This window comes from Peromyscus californicus, unplaced genomic scaffold, assembly GCF_007827085.1.
Source record: "Peromyscus californicus insignis strain IS unplaced genomic scaffold, ASM782708v3 Scaffold_4__1_contigs__length_199733344, whole genome shotgun sequence".
In the NCBI taxonomy this organism is placed as follows: Eukaryota; Metazoa; Chordata; class Mammalia; order Rodentia; family Cricetidae; genus Peromyscus; species Peromyscus californicus.
The window spans coordinates 4,190,195-4,201,381 of NW_026294562.1; positions in this window are offsets into that span (position 1 = coordinate 4,190,195).

The following is an 11,187-nucleotide window of genomic DNA, read 5'->3' on the forward strand; positions in this document are numbered from 1 at the left end:
GTTGTGTACAATGGATACTTAAGTTTGCATACTTATTATACGTTCAATAAAATATATATTTGGGTCTAGCTTAATACCAATACTCAATGATTTATCTACCTGGTACCTAATTTCTGAGATGCACAAGTTAGCAAGGAACTGAGCCTGTGGTTATAGTTCCTCTTCTCATCCTGGAATGCTTAGAGTGACACCAATGTACAGCCTGCCTAATTCATGGGTACAGTTGGACTCACCCCAGCAACTGATTTGGGAAAACTCAGGAGGAAGCCTTTCTGACCTTTGAAAACACCATGGTTGCCTGGAATTCCTCAACTGGAACCTTGTGTGTTTATTCTGTTTGCTTAAGGCAAATAATAAATTTAGTCCTTTTTGAGAACTGAAATGGGGCTGGAATGATGGCTAAGATCTCTTGCTGCTCTTCCAGGGTACCCAAGTTCCATCCCTCATACCTGCATCAGGTGTCTCACAACCTCCTGTAAGCCCAGTTCCAGGGGATGCAACACCCTCTTCTGCCTTTCCTGGCCATGTGCACATGTGTGTACTTGGAAGAAGCACACACACACACACACACACACACACACACACACACACACACACACACAAATAAACACTGGAAACTGATGCCCAAGTAGGATGGAGCTGAGAAAAAGAAAGAGATGTAAATTCAGTGTTTGGTGACTTCTGGTTCAGTGGGTGGATGGGGAAAATTAGCAACATTCTCTTCACAAACCCTGCCAAACTGAATAAAAGAGTTTCTCCTCCACAAACCCAAAAGGACAAGTAAACCAGTAGAAGGGATGGAAGCAGAACTCCAAGAACTGCTCGTGGTTTAGTGATTAGTGACAGAGAGTGGTTTGTGGTGAAATGTCCCTCAGAGACTCATGTTTGAACACTTGGCCCCAGCTGGTGCTGCTGCCTGGGGGTCACAGAACCTCTAGGAGGAGGGACTTGCAGGAGGAAGTGCACACTGGGAGCCTGGCTTTGAACTTCATAGCTGGTCCCACTTCTGATTCCCGTCCATGTTCCCTGTATGGGGGTGAAATTGGATTACTCAGCGTCCTGACTGCCAGGCTGACCTCAAGCTCGGGCCGCTCTGCCTTCCCTGCCATGATAGATTGTCATCTCTGGAGCCATAAAGTAAATCCTTTCCTTCCTCAGTTGTTTACAGCTGTGGTGTTTGTCACAGCAACTGAAAGGCAACCACAAGAGCAGGTACCTGGGCACATGGCACAGACTCCAGAATGGAGGGACAGGTGGAGTTTGTCGAGATCCGAGTAGTTCTGTGAGACCCCCTCCTGCCCTTCTGCAGTCCTGGCAGAAGATGACTTAACTCAGGAGAGGGTAGAAATGCCATATTGGGATAGCGGGGAGAAAAGAATGAAGTGAAAATGGACACATCCCTAACCCACTTCTGTCTCCTAGGGTAGTCACCTCAGTCTGCTCCTGCCAGATGGAAGAAAGGGGAGTCTGGAAAGACCTGAAGATACTGACAGGGAGCCTAGTGCAGAACTCCTGAGCTCCTGCTGTATGCTCCCAAAGCTCAGTGGGTCTTATGCACCTCTCCTAAATGGATCAGACTCCATGAGGTCATCAGAACTAGGAGGAATGTGTCTAAGACCGGTGATTGGAGGCACCAAAGAAGAGACAGCGGACGGACTTGTAAGAGACGAGTCTGTATCAAACAGATGGAGACTAAAACCTAAGGAGAAACAATGTTCCCACCACTCTCCAAGAACAAAAGAAGATACTCATGAATGAACATCTGCTATTTCTAAAATAGCAGCTTTGGAACACAAAGAAGGAAGGCTTAGGAATCAAGAGTAACACAGAGAAGTTAAAAACGAATATTAAAAAGATGGAAACAATTCCCAAAGTATTTTCTTAGCACCAGTGAAAAGCCAGGTGTGGTGGTACACATGGTCTTAAAAACAAACAAACAAACAAACCAGAGCCAGATATCAGTGAGAAAGCTGAAAGATCAGAGAAGCAGAACAGCCAGCCACTAGTTCTTACCTCTACAAAATCCTCAGCCTAAAGAGAGTGAATTCCTGTTTCCTCACGCCTTATATACCTTTCTCTACCCAGACATCACTTCCTGGGATTAAAAGTGTGTGTGCTTCCCAGTACTGGGATTAAAGGTGTGTGCCACCACTGCCTGGCTCTGTTTCCAGTGTGGCCTTGCACTCACAGAGATCCAGATGGATCTCTGCCTCTCGAATGATAGGATTAAAGGTGTGTGCCACCACTGCCTGACCTCTATGTCTAATCTAGTGACTGGCTCTGTCCTCTGATCCTCAGGCAAGTTTATTAGGGTACACAATAGATCACCACACACAAACATGTTCTTAAAAGCCTCAAGAGTTGTGGTGACATGACGGTTCCCAGCAGCAGCATAAAGCAAAAAGACATTGGATAATGCCTTCAAAATTCTGAGGCAAAATTACTTCTAGCCTCGAGTTGGACTAAGACAAGGTTGTATGAGTGTGAGGATAAAGGGAGACATTTCAAATGCAGCAGATGGTGAACTGTTTCCGGTTTGCTCTGTCCTGGGAAACTGAGATGTGTTCCATCCAACTCAGGCAGTAAACAAGCCAAGGGGAGGGAGGGGCAGGAGAAGGAGGGACGAGAAACGAAGGAAGTTCCTGGGACAAAAGAAGGTGAATCTGAGAATGATAGCAGCTAGGGGAAGGACCAAGCAGTCCAGGTAAGAATGGTCAGAAGATTTTGGGGGTGCGGGGATGCAGTTGATAAATGGAATATGTATGTGTTTGAGCAGATTTTCTAGAGAACACGAAAGTTTGATGTTGGAGTAGTAATGAATTAAAAACAAAACAGCAGGAGGAGGGAGGTTCTTGTTAACACCAAGGTGAAGCTTGCAGTATAGGAGTAGGGGGTCAGTCCACATGATGCTGATACACACGGTCAGTCCACATGATGCTGATACACACGGTCAGTCCACATGGTGCAAATACACACGGTCAGTCCACATGGTGCTGATACACACGGTCAGTCCACATGATGCTGATACACACGGTCAGTCCACATGATGCTGATACACACGGTCAGTCCACATGATGCTGATACACACGGTCAGTCCACATGATGCTGATACACACGGTCAGTCCACATGATGCTGATACACACGGTCAGTCCACATGATGCTGATACACGCGGTCAGTCCACATGATGCTGATACACACGGTCAGTCCACATGATGCTGATACACACGGTCAGTCCACATGATGCTGATACACACGGTCAGTCCACATGATGCTGATACACATGTTCAGTCCACATGATGCTGATACACACGGTCAGTCCACATGATGCTAATACACACGGTCAGTCCACATGATGCTGATACACATGGTCAGTCCACATGATGCTGATACACACGGTCAGTCCACATGATGCTGATACACACGGTCAGTCCACATGGTGCTGATACACACGGTCAGTCCACATGATGCAGATACACACGGTCAGTCCACATGGTGCTGATACACATGGTCAGTCCACATGATGCTGATACACACGGTCAGTCCACATGATGCTGATACACACGGTCAGTCCACATGATGCAAATACACACGGTCAGTCCACATGGTGCTGATACACATGGTCAGTCCACATGATGCTGATACACACGGTCAGTCCACATGATGCAAATACACATGGTCAGTCCACATGGTGCAGATACACACGGTCAGTCCACATGGTGCTGATACACACGGTCAGTCCACATGGTGCTGATACACACGGTCAGTCCACATGATGCTGATACACACTGTCAGTCCACATGATGCTGATACACACGGTCAGTCCACATGATGCTGATACACATGTTCAGTCCACATGATGCTGATACACACGGTCAGTCCACATGGTGCTGATACACACGGTCAGTCCACATGATGCTGATACACACGGTCAGTCCACATGATGCAAATACACATGGTCAGTCCACATGATGCTGATACACACGGTCAGTCCACATGGTGCTGATACACACGGTCAGTCCACATGGTGCTGATACACACAGTCAGTCCACATGATGCTGATACACACGGTCAGTCCACATGGTGCTGATACACACGGTCAGTCCACATGATGCAAATACACACGGTCAGTCCACATGGCACTGATACACATACCATTTAAAAAGCCATTACAACGTAAACGGTGGACGCTGGTCCAGTTAAGGTAATGACATTGCTGTATCAGGAAGACGAAAAGACTCATAGGTGGTGGGATGGTGTGTGTATGTGGACTGAATCATCATCTCAGATAAAGATGCATAGGTGGTGGGATTGTGTGTGTGTGTGTGTGTGTGTGTGTGTGTGTGTGTGTGTGTGTGTGTGTAGATTGAATCCTCATCATCTCAGTGAGGAAAGATTAGCAATTGCTGAAGAAATGGTTTGGTGCTTAAGAGCACATACTGCTTTTGCAGAGAACCCAGGCTCAGTTTTTAGCACCCACATGGCTGCTCACAATCAAACCTGTAACTCCCACTCCAGAATATCTGATGCCTTCTGGACTCTGCTGGTACCTGCATACATGTGTGCACATGCATGCACACATACAAGTTAAACAATAAAATGAGGGCTGGAGAAAGGCTCAGATGAGCATTGGTTGCCCTTCCAGAGGACCCAGGTTTGATTCCCAACACCCACATGGTGGCTCACAACTGTCTGTAACTTTTTTTCCAGGAGATCTGAAGCCTCCTTTTGGCCTCCCTGGGCACCAGATCAGCACATGGTAAAAATACATGCAGGTAAAAAGACAGCCATACACCTCAAAGTAAATACATCTTTCAAAAGTACCATAAGCATATAGGAAGGAAATAATGACAGCATCCTCACACACTGTTGAAATAAGGTGCCTCTGTGAAACAGGAAACTGGGAGTTTGGAGGAAGGACTGAGGCTTTCATAACAAGCCCTGTAAGAAGCTCTGGGCGAAACTGTGTGCTGGCATAATGCGAACTTTGTTTGGCAAGGGCAGAAACTAGAGATAGAAAACCATTTTTAATGCCTCTTACAAAAGTTCAGACAAGATCCTAATCTCATAACCATGGGAGTTAGTAACTTGTCCGATAGGATGAGCTTGGAGGACTTGAAAACTGAGGTAAGGTCAACCAAAACTTTCAGGTTACAGAAAACTATGATTGAGAAGAAGAAGCCAAACATTGCTAAGTTTCTGGCTTGGATGAGGTTGGTGAAAATGTCATTGAGACAGTGACTGTGGAGACACAGACAGCGAGGGGCTTGGGAGACAGCCCAGCTGGTAAAATGCCTTCACACAGTCCCCAGGACCTGAGTCCAATTCCCAGGAAACAGAAAAAAAGTAGGTACTGGATCAGCCACTTGCCATCATATCACCAGGAAGGGGAGACAGAAGGATCCCTGGAGCTCGCTGGCCAAGAGGCCTTGTCCAATCAGTGAGTTCTAAGCCAATGAGAGACCCTGTCTGTAAAAACAAAGTGGTGAGCTCCTGAGATTGACTCTGGCCTCCATGTACACACGCATGCTCACGTGCACCACACATAAGCAATACATATGCACAGAAGAAAATAATGGAATAAATGAGAGGAAAGGGGGAAGATTTCAGTATGTAGGTTTGATTAGCTGTACAATTGCTTCTCTGTAGAGATGCCTGGTTTGAGGTAATAAGTTTGACTGAAGAAATTAGAATGTTGTACCCAGAGTCCTCCAAAGACCACCAAGAGACTGAATCTGATGCAAAAGCAAAGAGTCTCTGTATTGTTACGAGTTAACTCAGGACTCCCCATCTGTCTGATGCAGCAGCAGAGCAGGAGAGACCCCAAGTAGCAATGGGACAGGGGTTTTAAAGCAAGTGGGGGTGGGGGAGCTTGGGGTCTCCAGACTACATAGGAACAGACTCAGGATTGGTTTATGCAAGTGGCAATCATGTTAGTAACTTTTAATTGGCTAGGGTTAGTTGGGGGTTACAGTTATCCATTTTTGGGCAGGCCTGGATAAGTCCCAGGCTCTGTCCTTGAGCTGCCATGGAGGCTGGCTGGCCTAGCACATTCACATTGACCCATGCATGTAGCTCTAAGTTGGTGAGGGGTCCCAGGCAGTAAATAATTGACTGAACCTTGAGCAGTCAGAGTACAAGTTCATGCAGAAAGGGAGCTACTGCAAGGACTATGTCTTTTGTTTATGCCCCGTCCCCCCAGAAATTGCTTGCTCAAGTCTCAGGAAACTGAAATTGAGGCCTGATCTCTGAGAGAAGACTGAGCAGCCTGTTATGGCATTTTCTTGGTCCTTTCAAGAAGAGAGATGTGGGCTTGGAAAAAAGATATGAGAATCATCTCTAGAAGGCAGTAATCAAGATAGAAGAATAAAGAGAGTTCAATAAGTGGTATAGCCAAAGAAAAGAGACAAGTAAATACAAACTTGAGATCCCTGTAACAAAGGACTGGGAAGTAATTCATTTTTCAAAATGAGCAGACTGAGACAGGAAAATATACTCTATGGAAGTCTGGAAAGGAGTGTCAAGTTTTGAGTGGCTGGTTCATACTGTAATGGCGACTTTGGTACTGACTACAGGCCTGGTCTACTGAAGGTAATTTATTGGTGAAATTATTAAGGCCTCTCCACGTAGTTAAAGGGAGATTTATTTAATGGCATAACTTACAAATTAAGGGATAGGTAGGTCACGGAGTCTGGGGAAGGTGTATCACAGTCCAGCGGTGTTCTCTGGAGCTCTGCTCGGTCCACCTCCACTATCCAGGGTCCCGCAACAGAGAGAGCGCCCGCCGCCAATCCAGATCTGGGGTCCCCAGGCGCCTCCCTTGGCCCCGCCTTGTAGGCGTGACAGTTGCTGAAGTCTCAATGGGGGTTGGAACTTCCAGATCAAAGCTGGAATGGCTACCCACTACATCTCCCCCTTTTTGTCTAAATAAGAAAGTTCTAACCTAATACAAGACTATATACAAAGGAATGGTTATCATTGTCCAGGAATAATGAGGGATAATGACCTAGATAAGATGGAAGTACAACCAATGCAAACAATATCAAGCAAGAAACACATGGCTACCCACTACAGTAATTCTACAGTTGTAACATGTATAGTTTGTATATAAACTGTCCCCCAAAAGGCTCACATATTTAAGGTACAATCCCCTGCTAGTGCAGCCAGTGATTGGATCAGGAGAGCTCTAACTTCTTCAGTGGGCTAATTTCTTGATTGGGTCACTTTATAGTGGCAGTATTACGAGGTGGGGCCTAGTTGGACAAAGTAGGTCACTGGTGCTGTGCCCTGGAAAAATGATACTTTGTCTCCACTATCCCCAATGTTCCACCCCACTTCTCTTACATTCTCTAACTGTTTCTGTGTCCTAGCTGCATGCTCTGTCACAGCCTCTCTCCTGTGAGGTTCTGCTTCACCACAGGCACATGGTGATGGCACCAAGTGACCTTAGAGCAAAGCCTCTGCAATGGTGAGCAAAGATGAACCCTTTAAAGTTGTTCATACCACAGCGATGAAAGTGGCGAACACATCCAGAAACAAGGAGAACCCAGCGGCTCTCAGAAACATGAGCTAAAACCCCAAACCCTACTGTTGGTGTCATGGTCCCTCGGTCTACTTGTAAGATAATCTTTTTGTACACTGTGAAGATGTGTCTCTGCCAAGCTACCTTCTAATTGGTTTAATAAAGAGATGAATGTGTAGCTAGAGTTTTCCTGCCTGGCTCACAGTCAGGACAAACCTCTCTCACCTGCCAGTCCCACAGCCGCTCAGACCCAACCAAGTAAACACAGAGACTTATATTGGTTACAAACTGTATGGCCGTGGCAGGCTTCTTGCTAACTGTTCTTATAGCTTAAATTAATCCATTTCCATAAATCTATACCTTGCCATGTGGCTCGTGGCTTACCGGCATCTTCACATGCTGCTTGTCCTGGGGGCGGCTGGCAGTGACTCCTTCTGCCTTCCTGTTCTTTCTTTTCTCCTCTCTGTTAGTCCCACCTATACTTCCTGCCTAGCCACTGGCCAATCAGTGTTTTATTTATTGACCAATCAGAGCAACACATTTGCCATACAGAACACCCCACAGCATGAATGGCCAATAGCTAGACAGGAGGAAGTAAGGCTAGACTTCCAGGCAGAGAGAGAGAGAGAGAGAGAGAGAGAGAGAGAGAGAGAGAGAGAAGAGGAGATGAGTCTAGGCACTAGCAAGATGCCAGAGAATACAGAGAGGAAACAGGAGGTGCAAGATGGAAGAGAAGTAAAAAGCCACGACACAAAACATAGATTAATATAATGGGTTAATTTAAGTTATAGCTAGTGGGACAAGCCTAAGCCATAGGCCGATCTTTTATAATAATGTCTCCATGTTGTTTTTTTGTGAGCTGGCAGCCCAAAGAAAAATCTGTCTACAACTTCTGAGGATAGTCTGCAAACTCAGCTCTTGGTAACAGTGTCTAACCTCATCCCCAAGCTCCTTTGTACAGGACTGTGCTTCAAGCCAAACTGCCACCATCTTCAGGAGTTAGGTTGGGCCTGCTGGCCAACGGCCATTACAGCTGGGCTTGTTGACTCTTGATGTCCCCTCGTGCAAGGAGGGAGCAGGAAGGACATAGGACCTTCCTCTGAGAACTCAGCCACCCCTCTCAGACAGTGGTATGCAATTCTGCCCTAATTGTCCATGGTCCCAGAGTCTCTGGCTAGCAGATGTGAGTGGGTAAGGGAAGGGGCTCCCTTTGCACAGCCATGGGGCTGGGGGAGAGGGGGTGACCAGTGTCATCATCCCTGCCGGTGCAGACCTTACAGTGAGACCACTTTAAGGTCACCTGTTGGTCTGTAAATAAGCCTAATAAATTAACTGGTTTCTTTCCCAGAGTGAACTCTGATGGAATTACACCTTGTTTTGTAGCTAGAGTTTTCCTGCCTGGCCCACAGTCAGGACAAATCTCTGACACCCGCCAGTCCCACAGCCATTCAAACCCAACCAAGTAAACATAGAGACTTATATTGGTTACAAACTGTATGGCCATGGCAGGCTTCTTGCTAACTGTTCTTTCAGCTTAAATTAATCCATTTCTATTAATCTATACCTTGCCACATGGCTCGTGGCTTACCGGCATCTTCACATGCGGCTTGTCATGGTGGCGGCTGGCAGTGTCTCCCTCACCCACCTTCCTGTTCTCTCAGTTCTCCTCTCTGTTAGTCCCGCCTATACTTCCTGCCTGGCCACTGACCAATCAGTGATTTATTCATTGACCAATCATCAACACATTTGACATACAGACCATCCCACAGCACTTCCCCTTTTCTTTTCTTAAAAAGGAAGGTTTTAACCTTTACACATCTCCAAAGTCAGCTTGGTATATTTGGGAATTTTGGGCGTAGCTTTTCTTGCTACTTCCTGCTGGAGGGGGGCGCTGTATCTTATGGGGACACAAAGAATATTTTAGGATTATGGAGTAGTCCATGAGGGTGTATCATCTGAGCCAGTTGCCTTGAAACGGTTCTGGATGTTGGATCATCTGGGCCATGGTGTCATTGGAGACCTTTCAGGTGGTCTTGGCTGGTCAAACCTGATGTATCTTAATCTGGAACAAATCCATAATCTCTGGCTTTCTGTAGAAACAAAAGCAGAGCCTCCTTTCCAAAGCAACATATCCTTACATCCAAATTTTGAAGTCAAGGTACCTTTAAAATATACATTTTGGCATAACTCAACAGCTTTTGTAATCAAATGTTTTTCTTCAGTTACGAATATCAAAGAGAACATTGTTTTGTTGGGATTGTAGGAGGACTAGACATTGTATGGCTCCAAAGGAAGGAATTTTAGCAACACCCCCTCTTAAACATTTTATCCATGGAAAATTCTCGATGTGGGAAACGCCTGCTGTTTCTAAACGGACAATGGAGTTTACACCCACTGGGAATGGGATAGAACCTGGTGAATGAATGTTGCAGAGTCCTGCCCTTCATGGACGATCCTAGGAGGAATATTTTTCATGAAGTTCCAGTGGGATCATGTACCCAGTGACCATGGGGACCTCAGTGTCCTCTTTTGTCTTTCTTGCTTCGCCCTTATTCTTCCCACACACTGCTTTCCTGAGATCTGAAATAAGACACCACAATCACATCTTTACTTCAAGATCTACTTGTAAGAAAACCCACTGTGTTGGGAAGTGGGGGTGGAAAAGCTGAGTGAGGAGGCCAGATGCCGCAAGCTGAGGGAGGCTGAGGGAGACACTACTGGGCCACCTCCCCTCCCCCACTCCACCCCAGTGCCACCACCTCCCCTCCCCAGTAGTCTACAATAATGTAGCAGCTCCGGGAAATGAGCAGTTTCTGTTAGCTCCAGCTGCACAGACCAAAAAAATCCCACATAAAGTGGCTTAAAGCAGTTTCTTTTTTAAGTAAAAGAAACTTGGGGTGGCTGGAAAGGTGCTCCGCAGTTAGGGCAGCTGCTGGCTGCAGGTCCTAGTGTCCACATCAGGCGGTTCACTAGCACCCTCTTCTGGCCTCTGCAGGCACTGTATACACATGGTATATAGTCACAGACATGCACACATACACATAAATAACTATGAATACAAATTTTAGTTAAAGTTTTTTATTAGTTTTTAAAAACTGTGTGTGGGTATTTTGTCTGCATGTAAGTATGTGTATCATATGTGTGCCTGGTGCCTAGGGAGCCAGGAGAGGGCATCAGATCTTTTGGACTGAAGTTACAGATGGTTGTGAGCTGCCATGTGGCTTCTGGGAATTGAACTTGGGTCCTCTGCAAGAGCAACTAGTTCTTAACCACTGAGTCCTCTCCAGCCCAATAAAATAAGAAGTTTAAAGCAGTTTCCTGGGTTGAGTTAGAGCCACTATGATGGCTCCAAGGTCACTATGTGCTCCTAAGAGTTCTAAACCACCATGTGGCACAGCCACACTCAGGTTACTTCCTGGTCCCATAAAGGTTCAAAAGCACTGGTTCACAATATTAGGGCAGGGGATGGAGGAAGGAAGAGACTTAGGAAGCACTTCCTCACAGCCCCACACTCCTGCTTACATTCCTCTGATCAGAACTTACTTTTATAACAACTAAAGATTAGGAAATGTCTGTGTCCCGACAGTCACTCCCAAATAACCACACAGAGGCTTATTACTAATTATAAATGCTCGGCCGATAGCTTAGGCTTGTCTCCAGCCAGCT